Here is a 13020-nt window from a genome sequence, read left to right as displayed (position 1 = left end):
GTCTGGAAGGGACCTTGAAACCATCTAATCCAAGCCTTATTTATTGTGTTAGGGAATTTTAAGAATGGATGCCTTGTGTATTTTTGCCTAGGAACTAGGAAGATCAAGACAACCAAACAGATCTGTGATCTGCTCAGTGTGAGCACTACTGCCAACTGTGCACATCATAGTCTACCCATGGATATCCATGTGATATGACCTTCATCCAGATCCTCCTCTTAATCCACCACAACAGGGCCATTGTATTGAGGAAGCCTTTCCTCTAGATCCCTTGGCATTCTCTAAATGGCAGCTAGGTGACGCAGTAGATAGAGCACTTCTGGAATTGGGAAGACCTGAATTATACACTTATAGGCTGTTTGAACCTAGGCAAGTCACTTAACTTCTGTGTACTCAGTTTATTCATATGTAAAAAAAAAAAGTAGGGATAATAAAAGCATTTCCCTCCCAAGGATGTTGTTAAGATAAAATGAGGGGCAGCTAGGTGGCACAGTGGATAGAGCACTGGCCCTGGATTCAGGAGGACCTGAGTTCAAATCCAGCCTCAGACACTTAACACTTACTAGCTGTGTGACCCTGGGCAAGTCACTTAACCCCAATTGCCTCACCAAAAAAAAAAGATAAAATGAGAGGATATTTGTAAATAGAAGGTTATGGAGGGCACTAAAATATTGGAGGATGGTCAAGAAAGGTCTCATTAGGACGTGGTATTTGAAGGCAAATAGGGGTTATATGAGATAGATGTGAGGAAGTACATTTCAAGCATGGAGGATGGCCTGTTGCAAGGTATGAAGACATAACAAGAAGGGTGGTTTGGCTGGAACCTGGAGTGAATGGTGAGGAGGGAGGTGGAAAAACCTGGAAAGGCGGAGCCAGATTGTGGGTTATTCATTTAAATGGCAAATAGAAGTTGGCATTTGATCCTAGATGCAAAAGAAAGCCACTGGAGCTTTTTCAAATAGGGTAGTAACATAGTCAGTCCTTTCTTTCAAGATTATCACTTTGCAGCCGTGTGGAAGATAGAATGGAGAAGGGAGGGATTTGAGGGAGAGAGACAAGTAAGGAAATTATTATGATAGGGAGCAATGATAAGGGCCTTGAACTAGGGCCATGAACATGTAAGAGATGTTATATTAGAGACAAGCAACAGACCTTGGTAAATGATTAAATATGGGGATGGGGAAGAGTGAGGAGTTGAGGATAATCATATTTCATAAAAATAATGATAATAGCTAGAATTTATGTAGCATTTTAAGGTTTGTTAATCACTTTACAAATATAATCTCATTTTATCTTGGCAACAAAGGTTCGCCTATTAGCTCTATTTTATACATGAGAAAAGTGAGACAAGTGGAAATTAAATTATGTGCCCAGGGTTATCCACCTAGTGCCTTGAACTCAGATTTAAAATGAGGTCTTCCTGACTCCAGGTCCAGAATTTTATCCACTGCAACATTTAGCTGCCTCACAATGATTTCATGTGATTGGAGGTTGATCACAACAAAAATTAGGTATCAGAGGTGTCATTTTTACCCTTTCTTCCTGTTGACTCCAAGTCCAGCACTCTAGTCATTATATTTTTCTACTCATTCACTCAGTTTCATCTTGGAAAAGTTGCCATCTCTCTGTACCTCAGTTTCCTCGACTGTAAAATGAGGGATTTGGACTAGATAATCTTTAAGATTCCTTTTAGCACTACCATTATTTAAATGTATATAGGATGCCTCTGGGGATGATAGGTTCCCCCTCTTTGGACATCTTCATGGGGTGGGTTGTAAAGAGAATTCTTTGAGGGACTTGGGCTAGGCTGAGCTAAATAGCTTTTAAGATCCCTTCCAGGGGCAGCTAGATGGCGCAGTGGATAGAGCACCGGCCCTGGAGTCAGGAGTACCTGAGTTCAAATCCAGCCTCAGACACTTAACACTTACTAGCTGTGTGACCCTGGGCAAGTCACTTAACCCCAATTGCCTCACAAAGAAAAGAAAAGATAATTGTGTTGTATGCCAAGTAATAATGGAAGACTTTCCTCAAGATTTGCAGAGAATAATGAAATTATGACTGGGAAAACAGGGCTATTCTGAAGAGGAGAGAGACTGCTTCCACTTCACAGAATCAAGCAGAGATTGGATGACCACTTGCCAGAGATTCAGATAGGAGACTGTAAGGGTTGGATTAGATGGCTACTAATCAAACCTAAGGGGATCTGACATCCCTCCCAGCTCTGGTTTTGGGCGTCATTGAATTTTAACACTTTCATTTTCTGTTCAAGCATTCAGAAAAACCCAAGTGAGGTGAGAAAAGGAGCCCTGAAAAGAGATCACCAGTGAGCCGGGTCATCCCTCTGAGGCAACTGTCAAGAGCTGAGCAGGGGAGGGGAAAAAGAAATTAATCTGGACCAAAAAAAAAAAAGAGACCAGGAAGAAGAGAGAAGTAATAAACTTGCTACCTGCTTTCTCCCTCAATAACTGCCATCTTGATTCCATTTCAAAGGAACTAAGTTGTTGTGTTTTAGAAGCCATTTCTTATATTATCATTCTTTGATAATAACAAGATTTCTGCTGGGAAGGAAGCCATTTGCTGTTGTTCACAACCACTCTCACAAAGAAAAATGATCTTCAATGGAGTAATTTATACTGGAAATAGCTTTTTTTAACCAAGGATTAAGGTCATTTTACTGGTTCTTTAAAATCCTTTATGGTGAATAACAAACTAATATGGAAGGGACAAGAAGGCCAGGGAGTGAAGGCAGGAGAGGAAGGGAAGAGAAAACAAAAGAACTCAAGTAGATTCTTAATTTTTGAAAGCCAGAACTTCCTAATAATTCGAGTTGTCTAAAAGTAAAATGGGCTACCTGTGGGGAGAGGGGTTGTAACAGGTTTCACCCCCATTGGAAGGCTTCAAGGAAAGCCCAGATCTGTTATAGTGAAGATTCTTTTATGGATTAGACAAGATCGACCCTTAGCTCCCTTCACACTCTTAAGGTCTATAATTCTTCAATAGTTCCATCATATCCCATCAGGCCACATCTGAAGCATGGTGTCTTGTTCTGGGGTCCACATTTTAGAACAGAGTTTAGAGAAGGGCAACCAGTATGGGGAAGGGCTGAAGATCGGTTAAAGATTGGTTGAAGAAATAGGGATTGTTAGCCTGAAAAAGAGAAGACCTTAGGCAACATGATAGCTGTCATTGAATAACTGAAAGATTACCCACCACAACCACCCCCCATGGAAAAAGGAATAGAATTACTCTGCTTGTCCCCATTAGATGGAAGAACTGGGAGCAGAGGGTGATGTTGCTTAGTGGTAGGTTTACGCTTGATGTCCAGAAAAGCTTCCTGACAATTAGAACTATCCCAAAGCAGAAGAGGCTATTTTGGGATGTAGTTGATTCCCATTCACTAGACATCTCCCAGCAAAGGCTGGATCGCTGGTGGTTTGGTAGAAGAGATTTTTCTTCAGTTATGCATTGAAAGAAATGACCTCTCCATTCCCTTCCAACACTGAGATTCTGTCACTTTGTGAATTCCCAAATACGTCCCCATCAGCACAGGAGGAAAAATTCATTTCAAAGGTAACTGATCCATTCCACTAACTTCCAATAGGATCATATCACAACCATCTGTGATAGATAACTATCTTCATTTTTTTTAATATCTAAAATTTCTCATGCTGCCAACTTCCAACAACCCTTGGAAGTCAAATCATTTCTCTCTTGGCTCTGCCCTAAAGATTTTCTACTATATTTTAAAAACGTTTCATATATATTGAATCTTACCAGACATGGATGATGTCCTAATCTCATTTTATAAGTGTACCAATGAATAAGACGATAAATAAATAAATACCTTGGATCATACATAGAACCTTAGGATAAATTTAAAAGTACTGGAACATTAAAGTTAACATTTATCTGACTGCTCACAAAATAGACATTGGTATAATTCTTGACTGTGATATAACTAAAATTAAGCAATCTGCTTGACAAACCAATGTTGGTTTAATGGGTATGAATTTTCAAACACAGACTATGACATTTGTAACTTCACATTGGACCGACCCCAACCCCAATACTACTTATTCTCACCACACTGTAATAATGTCACTTGATGACGGTGTTCGAAAAAGTTAAATATTTCCCCCTGAAGCTTATGTTATATAAGGTGTGAACCCATACATGGGAAAGATGTAGTTTGTTAAGAAATAGGCCAGAGATAAAGGCAACAAAGTTCAAGGCATTTTGGAATGTGGAAAAACAAGTACACTCATTCATTGCTGGCTGAATTGCAAACTTGAATCTTTTCAGAGAACCATCTGACGGTAGACTAAAAAGGCTATAAAAATAATCCTAACCTTTAGCCCAAAAGTTCCATTGTAGGAAATGTGGCCTGAAAATGTTATCACCAACCTAAAGAAAAGAGTTATCTGTTCAAAGATTCCACAGAAGTATTATATATAAATGGGGGGAAAGTGCAAGCAACCTAAATATCTAATAATGGAAGAGTGGGGGTTAGGTACATGTTGATAAATGTAATGGCATATGACAAAGTCATTAATATTGAATAGTTGTCAGAAAATAGGAATATGTTGAAAGATATTTCTAAACAAAGAGGAAATATAGAAACAAAAGAACTGAGTAACCCTAATTACCCATATAAGAAGAAAAGTGAATGAGCATGAATGAACCAAAAAGAATCCAGATAAAGACTTAGAGGAAGAAACTGAAAAGTTATGACATTTATTTGGGTAGTTGAATTTCTTTTTGTTGTTGTTGTTGTTGTTGTTTTTGTTTTTGTTTTTGCTGGGCAATGAGGGTTAAGTGACTTGCCCAGGGTCACACAGCTAATAAGTGTCAAGTGTCTGAGGCCGGATTTGAACTCAGGTCAGGGCTGGTGCTTTATCCACTGTGCCACCTAGCTGCCCCCAAATTTCTTTTTTAAAATAATAACAATAATAACTGACATTTATGTCACACTTTGCATATATTGTTCCATTTGGAATTTATTTAAATGTAAATAATCATAAAGCAAGTTTAATTGTTTTTATTTGTGTTTGTTATTGTGTAAAGAAACACGTTTAAATAGTTTTAAATAATCCAAAGAAGCTTCATGTTATTTCTCATGTTTGTATTAAATCTGCATGAGTTTGAGAAACAAATGAATTATTTCTAGGCCTTTTTTTTTTTTTTTTAGTGAGGCAATTGGGGTTAAGTGACTTGCCCAGGGTCACACAGCTAGTAAGTGTTAAGTGTCTGAGACTGGATTTGAACTCAGGTACTCCTGACTCCAGGGTCGGTGCTCTATCCACTACGCCACCTAGCTGCCCCATTTCTAGGTCTTTTAAGGAATGGTAAAAGCAAAACCATTCAAATAACAACTAAGGCAGGGTTAAGTTTAATGCCTTCAGAAACTGATTAATTTCAGTCCAGTTGTTCATCTGGAATGATTTGGGATAGGACTATTCTCCAGTGAAACTGCAATCTCATCAGCTGTACGTTGCCCACTGATGTAGACTGCAGTCGGTTCTTTCCTCACCTCTTCATCCTGTGCCACTCTTTTTCATGCCCTCCTCTAAGTTACCTGCATTGGGGGTACCCAATGAACTAAAAGCCTTCTAATTCTTTTGGCACCAAGAAGGTACCAATGGACCGTTTTTCCTTCAAGAACACTACTCTTTAATAACTCTACATTACAGTCAAAGTAGACTACCAACTATTTCCCAAACTCAACACTTCATTTCCTCCTCTGGACATCTGTACAAGCTGTCCCCCAGGTATGGGGCAGGGGGGGAGGGGATGGGCTCCTTCCCCATCTTCACTTCTTAAGGCTTTTGTCTTCCATCAAGGCTCAACACATAGGCATCTCTTCCACATAGCACATACTCATCCTCCTACTTAAACATTCCCTTTCCATCAAAAACTTTATTGAATAATATTTTTCTTGTGTATTCTGTATCCCCAACACCACCCACCCTACCCCAGAAGAATACAAGATCCTGGAAGGTGCAGACTTGTATTTGTATTTTTGTCTTTTTTTCTAAGTGCCTAGACCAGTTCCATACACTATGTAGTACTATACTATACTATATACAGCATTGTACACAGTAGGTGCATAATAAGTATTTCTTGAGAAATGGGATCTTGGACCACATGGTACAGCATTGAAATTTCAGGCCAGAGAGGAAAGGGGAAAAGAGGTCCTTTAATATTTCAATAAGGCTTCTGACTTCTAGCAAATGGAGTACTCTTCTGAGAAAAGTGTACCAATTCCCCCAATTTGGTAGAACCTGGACTATTTTTCCATTTATACTCAAGGCCAAAAATCATCTAAGCTATGCTCTAACAGGTACTTCTGTCTACCCAAGTGATACCTCTTTCTATAACAATCCCTTTTGGTATGGTCTCCTAACACTTCTGTTATCTGGAAATAAATGTGTTCAGTGTTGGTTAAATGGAAAAGGAGATGGAATACATGGGGAAATTATTTGGAATTTCAAAAAGGAACTTTCATGGAAAATATTGTATGTTTTGTGGTTATTACAAAGGAAAAAGATTTTTTAAAGACACAGTGTCAATTAAAAAAAAAAAACAGATATCCTTGAAAGGGAGTTTGGAAAAGTAGAAAATATATGGGATTTAGAGTCAGAGTGTCTTAGGTACAAATCCTACCTGTTTCACTTAACTATCTTTCCTGCGTGATACTGTTTGTCTTTCTGCCTCTCTGGTCCTCAGTTTTCCCAGCTTTAAAATAAAGAAATTATTCAAGCTAATTTTCCAGTTGTAAATCCATGATCCTGCTTTTTTAAGTACTTGTATGTCTCTTTTAATATCTGTATGATTTCATCATTTTGTACAAAATTGGATATACTTCTTATATACTCATTTGCCAAATATTTACACAGGACAAGCTCAGTAGACAGAAATATCTCAGTAGACTGAAATATCAATATACATGTTACTTGGAAACTAGAAAAATGATGTTTCATCTGTACATTAAAGATGTAAAAATAAAATAGGCAGCATTTTTCCCCCAGAGGAAAAGAACTATCCATCTAAGTAAATATTCTACAGCAGTAAACTACGTGATGCAATTTATCAAGAGATGAAAATGATGCTGGAACAGGATAAAATCTGCTCTCATATCCCTGATGTTTACTGGCAGGTTGGGTCATTTCACGAAGGCATCTAATGCCCAAGTTAAGAGATTAAAATGAAACTCTGAGTCAAAGGGGATTTTGCTGTGATTTTTCTTCTTTGGCATTAAAGCTAGCAATAAAAAATTAATGCTTCAAGTTCTCTTCTTCATGATCTCATGAAAAAATTCATCAGAAGTAGACAATCACAGGTCAAATCAGTTTTCGCATTAGGAGGCCTGAAGTTATATTCCAAAAAAGCCATTTCCAGATGGGGTAACTCCCCAAGGAATTTCAGAATTGGAAAGGACCCTCAGAGCCACTGAGTCCAAACCAAACTTCAATAAGAATCTTATCTTGGGTGTGGAACCAGAGAACGCAGAGTAAATGAAGCAACCACGGCTGAGCTGCCCCAATGTTCTCCTCTTAACAATTACAAATTAACACCTTAAATCACATTCTAGAGAGTCAGAGCCAACAAAAGGTTGGGGTGAAATATTTTTCCAGTCCAAGACAACTTAGGGGATCAGGAGAGGATGGTGACACTATTGGAGCTAGTGCAGACTGTACATGGTAGAAATACCATCTGTGGGACTTGTTGACAACAGCTTTAGGAATTCTCAGCCCAAAGATAGTAAGGGGACTGGGCAAATGGCCAGAAAGAAATTATAGGAGATGTCTATACTAACACTGGGTATAGGACAGGGTTCTGTTTGCCAATTCCAATACTCAGACCAACTTCCCAGTCATATTTCCAGGGTGGAGAGGAGCACTTTTGGTCTCAAGGAAGCAAGTGTCCTGAGGAGGAGTTGTGCTTTTGGTCACAAGGGAGCAGAGGCCCTTTCTGGGTAAGGACCAGAAAAGAGATTAGGAAAGCAGTAACCACACCTCTGCCCAGACATTATAACCTTTAAAGCACCAAAAACTTCCAAAGACCCAGAGACTAGCTCTGAAAACAACAACAAGAAAAATCCTGAAACCTGGGAGAGCACTTCCTCACATCCACCCTGGAAACAGAGCCCAACTTCAACATGAAGTTCAAATTCAAGAAATGGGCTAAAAATGGAAAAAATAACAAATAAACAAAAGAACCAACCATAAGAAACCACAATAGTGACAGTGAAGATCAAGATATGAACTCAGAAGAAGACAATGCTGTCAAAAGATCAAAGTCACAAAGAAATATATGAATTGGATACAAGCCAAACAAGAATTCCTGGAAGAACAAAAATCTGATTGTCAAAATCAAATAATAGTGGCAGAAGAAGAATTGGGAAAAGAAAAGATAGTTGTACAAGAAAATCGTAAAAAGACAACAGCTAGGTAAAATAGGCATACAAATACCAAAGGAAATAACAACTTTAAAAACAGAATTAGCCAATGGGGGGACAAAAAAAGCTTACTGAAGAAAATAATTCCTTAAAAATTAGAATTTCACAAGTGGAAGTTAATGACCCCATGAGATATTAAGAAAAAAATAAAATAAGTTTGAAATAGGAAAAATGAGGGGGGGATATGAAATATCTCACTGCAAAAAATAACAGATCTAGAAAATAGATTGAAGAGAGATAATTTAAGAATGATTTCACTACCAAAATTAATTTACTTATTCAGTGCCATAAAAATCAAAATATTTTTAAAACCCTATTTTATAGAGCTAGAAAAAATAATAAAATTCATCTGGAAGAACAAAAGGTCAGGATTATCAAAGGAATCAATGAAAAATGCAAAGGAAAATGGCCTAGCAGTATCAGATCTCCAAATATATTACAAAATGGTAATCATCAAAACAATAAGGTACTGGCTATTTAAAAATGGTGAATCAGTGGAATAGATTAGGTTTACATAGTAGTAAATGACCATAGTAATCTAGAGTTTGATGAGCCCAAAGATCCAAGCTTTGGAGAAAAGAATTCACTATTTGGCCAAAAATGGAAAACTGGAAATTAGTCCAGCAGAAACTAGGCATAGACCAACATTTCACACTGTATACCAAGGTAAGGTCAAAATAGGTATATGATTTAGAAATAAAGAATGATATTATAAGCAAATGAGGGGAACATGGAATAATTTACCAATAAGATCTATAGATAAGGGAAGAATTTATGATGAAATGAGATAGAGAACATTATAACAAATGTTGGAGGGGAAGTGGAAAAATTGGAACACTAATTTACTCTTTTTTTTTAATTTTTTTTTTTTTAGTGAGGCAATTGGGGTTAAGTGACTTGCCCAGGGTCACACAGCTAGTAAGTGTTAAGTGTCTGAGGCTGGATTTGAACTCAGGTACTCCTGACTCCAGGGCCAGTGTTCTATCCACTGCGCCATCTAGCTGCCCCACTAATTTACTCTTGATGAAGTTGTGAACTGATTCAACCATTCTGGAGAGCAATTTGAAACTATGCCCAAAGGACTATAAAACTCTACATACCCTTTGACCCAGCAATACCACTAATAGTTCTGTATCCCGAACATATCAAAGAAAAGGGGGAAGGGTCTATTTGAACACAAATATTTACAGCAGTTGTTTTAGTGATGGCAAAGAAATGGAAATTGAAGGGATGCCCATCGATTAGGGAAGATCTGAATAAGTTGTGGTATATGACTGTGATCAACTTTGTGCTAGAAGAAATGATGAACAGGATACTTTCAGAAAAACTTGGGAAGACTTACATGAACTGATGCAGTGAAGCAAGCAGAACCAGGAGAAGATTGAATGCAATAATAGCAATATTGTAACAATGATAAAGTAAAGATAGTTACTCTGATCAATACAATGATCCAAGAAAATTTCAAAGAACCCATGATGAAAAAATGCTATCCACCTCCAGAGAGAGAAATGATGAAGTGAATGCTGATTGAAGCATAATTTTTCACTCTTTTTGTTTCTTGTTTTGTTTTTTTTTCAACATGGCTAATATGGAAATATGTTTTACATGACTTCACATGAAATCAAAGTGCTTGCCTTCTCAAGGAGTTGGGGAGGGGGACTGGAGGGAGGAAAGTATGTGTGATTCTGTATTTTTATTGTTAAAAAATAAAAATATATAATATTTTTAAAGAAAAAAATTAATAATTTTGAAAAGGATCCTATCTTCAACATACATGACAAGTGGTTCTCCAATCTCTACTTGAACACCTCCTATAACAGGAAACTCCCTACTCAAGGCCTCCCATTCTGCCTTGGGATTACTCTACTAGTTCCTAACACCAAGCTTTAATAAGTTTCTCTTTGATATCCACCATTGCTACTACTAGTTCTGCTCTCTGCAGCCAAACAGAGAAATTCTTATCTCTTCTCCACATGACAGCCCTCTATCTTTTTTAAAACAAATATTATGCCCTCCCTACCCAAGTCTTTCCTTTATCTAAGCAGAATGATCCCTGCTTTGCAATTTATAGTCTTAGAAAAATACTGGGGGGTAGTGAGAGATTAAATGAACCTTCTCCCAAGATATACAACTAGTATATGTTAGCAGTGGGATGTGCAACCAAGAATTTCAACTCCAAGGCCAGTTCCCTATCTACTATACCATACAACTTCTCCCGTGTTCTCATTATGAAAAGGACAATTTGTCATACATTAAGGCTGAATCTGCAGCTGCTGCTACTTTTATTACTGGAAATGAAAAAAGGATATGAGTTAGTGTGATAAGGAAGAAGAGCCATGATGTGGGTACATTCCTAAAATGCCCTTATAATCATATAATTTTAACAAAGTCAGGTTCAAATGCAATCATCCATTGGATAGGAAAGTTTTTTTTTTTCCAAAAAGACTGGATATTAGATGATGTCCATTTCTGATAAGCTTATCACAAATGTCAGTGTTAGTGTGACCTGGTCTTCATTCAGCATGTACTTACAATAGGAGAGTTCATACCAGGCTAGAAAGATGTATTAAGATCAATCAACAAATCAGTCAACAACCATTTATTCAGTGGCTACTATGTGCTGGGCACTGTCCCAGCAAGGTGTGAAGGATGCAAAGATAAAAAGGAAACAGTCTGTCCTGAGAGATTTTACAGTCTATCAGAGGAAAAGATATGTACACATATAAGTATATCCAAAATCCAAACAAAGTAATGGGGAAGGTGGGAAAAGGAAGCTGAGAGGCTCAGGAAAAGTTTCACGTAGACGTAAATTCACTGGGCTTTTTTTGTCCCTGAGTCTCAGAAACAATCGCCAAAGCAGGCCATTTGCCTAGCATGAAATGAAGATCATCAATCACTCAAAACCTATATGTAAATGAGTAAAAATTATTGCAAAGGTTCACATTCAAGCTCACCTTTATTTAGGGGGAGGGAGAATCAGGAAGTTTGTACTGTTAGTTCTCAACATAAAAATTAGACATCAAAACATGAATCAAAAAGCTATCTCATTGATATATACAATTAAATAATGAAGGAACTTACTTTTTCCTTTTTACAATATCTCTGGGATTGGGGAAGGAAGGGGAAAAGGGTTTGACCTGTGGGTTTCTGATTTGTATGGCTGTAAGGGACTCCAGATGTGTAAACTCCCTCCTCCAGTGAAGATCAGTGACTATGTTGTACTTTTTAAAAAGAACTGCTTGAGACTCTGAAAGGTTTGGGGACTTGCTTGGGGTCACAAAAATAGTTTGTGTCTAAGGTTGTACTCAAGAGTGGATCTTCCCAACCTGAAGGTCCTGTCATGCTGCTTCTCACCTCTGCCTATGAGTTCAGTAATGAAACCTGCATATGGTCTGTGTATGGCAAAGGTGGGAGACAAAGGAAAAGGCCAAAAGCTCATTTGGGGCCATATAATTGTAATCCGTTGGTAGTGAAGAGATTCAGACCTGTCCAGATGCTTCCCATAATAAAAATTATACTGAAGTCTAGCTCATAGGAAAAAGTGATTATCAGCAAACCTAAAACACAAAGAGAAACCCTGTGGAAACAAGAAGCATCCCTTCACACTTTGATAATGAGACTGCTCAGGATTTAACTAAAGGAGAACTGGAAACTTTTGTGTGTTAGAGAGGATGAACATGCTGATTAAGCTGAGTGAACCATGTTGGACGGTGAATTCTTTGGTCAAAGGGTCACAGGTGACATCCATGTGGAGACTAAAGTCTTCTACAAAAAAAGGAGAACAAGTGACCTTCTGTGAGACGTGAACTCCCAGACCCCACCAAGGAGCACAGCATTAAAATGTGCTGGTCGATACATCAAAATGGCTCTGATAGAAATAGGTCCCAGAAATGTGAGTGGGGAAGAGGAAAGAAGAGAGTGAGGAGTGACCAGGAAGTGATGGGAAATTAAGAATGCCATGTTAGCCCAACCAAATAAAGAATCAGGGTCTAGTCGTGGTTGCACCTTCTAACTAACTCCAAAGCACAGGCATCCCAGGAGAGAAGTTGAACATCTTGAAGTATAGAGGCACTTTAAGAAAAATGGATATGTTATCTGGGGAGAGAATATCTCCAAAGCACAGCCCTACATAGGTGTATAGCCAAAGGCAATTCCAACAGTGTTGGTCTTGAGAAGGCTTGAAAACTGGGCACATGTAAACCCTGGATCTGTTCACATGTTTGAAAACTTCAGCATCTTCTCTCCTTTGATCCATGTGCCATCAGGACTCTTCCTCATCCATCCCTTTCATAAAATTCCCTGCTGGACTGGCATTGGCCCATTCATATTATTCACCAAGTATAGTAGCCAATGGAAGACTCCTAAACCCAGTATCATAAGTGATGGCAGGGTATGCCTAGACCATTTCTGTTCAAACGAATGGAGAAAAAAATATGTAGCATCAGGAGAATTTGTTACAAGATCTCCATTCATACTACCATGTTTCCTTGAGGTCTGATCTATTTCTTTTCCCTCTGCCCTGTTAGAATGAAAATTATGTCTGTATGAGGAATAGCTGGTTT

At 38.1% G+C, this 13020-nt stretch overlaps 1 protein-coding gene across 3 annotated transcripts in view; it reads right to left on the bottom strand.

Annotated features, from left to right (window-relative positions):
- TAFA4 (TAFA chemokine like family member 4) overlaps positions 1-13020 on the bottom strand; it is a 193815-nt gene that overhangs the window by 33707 nt on the left and 147088 nt on the right. The window lies entirely within an intron of this gene.

Source organism: Dromiciops gliroides, chromosome 1 (assembly GCF_019393635.1).
Source record: "Dromiciops gliroides isolate mDroGli1 chromosome 1, mDroGli1.pri, whole genome shotgun sequence".
Taxonomy (NCBI): Eukaryota; Metazoa; Chordata; class Mammalia; order Microbiotheria; family Microbiotheriidae; genus Dromiciops; species Dromiciops gliroides.
Note: the sequence above shows the minus strand (reverse complement) of the source record. Positions and strands in the feature narration are given on the sequence as shown.